Source organism: Lathyrus oleraceus, chromosome 1 (genome assembly GCF_024323335.1).
Source record: "Lathyrus oleraceus cultivar Zhongwan6 chromosome 1, CAAS_Psat_ZW6_1.0, whole genome shotgun sequence".
Lineage (NCBI taxonomy): Eukaryota > Viridiplantae > Streptophyta > Magnoliopsida > Fabales > Fabaceae > Lathyrus > Lathyrus oleraceus.
In genome coordinates, this window is record NC_066579.1 from 62,498,555 (window position 1) to 62,499,805 (window position 1,251).

At 40.7% G+C, this 1,251-nt stretch overlaps 1 non-coding gene across 1 annotated transcript; it reads left to right on the forward strand.

The window, feature by feature from the left end:
- The first annotated feature begins 228 nt into the window (after positions 1–228).
- LOC127116223 (small nucleolar RNA R71) lies at positions 229–335 on the forward strand. The gene has a single exon (XR_007801194.1). It is a non-coding gene; the product is annotated as a small nucleolar RNA R71 (small nucleolar RNA).
- Positions 336–1,251: the final 916 nt, after the last annotated feature.

The following is a 1,251-nucleotide window of genomic DNA, read 5'->3' on the forward strand; positions in this document are numbered from 1 at the left end:
ATCATGTCTATAGAGCTTAGTTCATGCACTCCTCCTTGGACTTCCTTATTCTCAACCGTCGCTCGTTCGAATCTCCATGATTGATGGATTTGAGCCATATCTTCGATGAGGGTGCTAGCTTCAGGATAAGGTTTGTTCATCAGAGCACCGCCTGCGGCAGCGTCGATGGTCATCTTAGTGTTATAGTTAAGTCCATTATAGAAGGTCTGAATGATTATCTAATTTTCTAAACCATGATGTGGGCATGCTCTTAACAGCTCTTTTTATCTCTCCCAAGCTTCGAACAACGATTCTCCTTGGTTCTGGGTAAATCTAGTTATGTGGTTTTGAAGAACCGCGGCCTTACTAGGGGGAAAGTATCTAGCAAGGAATACTCTTCTAAGGTTATCCCAAGTCGTAATGGAATTGGGTGGAAGGGAATGTAACCATGATAGGGCTTTATCTCTGAGAGAAAAAGGGAATAATCTGAAACGGATTGCCTCAGGAGAAGCTCCATTGGTTTTAAAAGTGTCTTCTAATTGGAGAAAGATTTTTAAATGTTGGTTTGGGTTCTTAATAGCGAGACCTACGAATTGTCTCTGTTGCACTAGTTGCAACAGGGAGGGTTTAAGTTTGAAATTATTAGTTGGGATGGTTGGGTTTACTATACTAGAACTAGGTTCTTCGTTGGATGATTGAGCGAAATCCTTAAGAGGTCTTTGGTTTCGACCATAGCTCTCCTAATTCTATGGAAGAATAACCGTGCCCGAGCGTAACGTTCAGGTTCCGCCAGAGGGTATACTAAGCTTCCGGTGCTGCGAGTTCTTCGCATTGACCGGCGGGAAATGACCTAAGACTAAACGATATAACAGCAGGGTACGAAATTTGACGAAATTGGTCCCCAGCAACGGCGCCAAAAACTTGATGCGTGCTTTTCGCAAGTATACGAATGCATCAGAGTAATATAAAAGATTGTCGAATCCACAGAGACCAAGTGTCAATCTATCATTATCTATTGTTATGGTGTTTATCTAAGGTAATCAAAATAGGGGGGTTTTTAGAGTGTACAATGAGAAATAAAGTGTTAAATAAAATTCAATTAATAAAGACAGGCTCGAATGCAATTCACATAATCAACTAATAATCCAAGTACTTGCTAATAGAACTACTTATGGGCAGTGTTTCCTACTTTAAAAAGAACCAATTTAACGGGAACTGTCACTTTCGCGTATTCAGAACCGAGTTGTACTCCCTAATCAAACCCTCTTATTG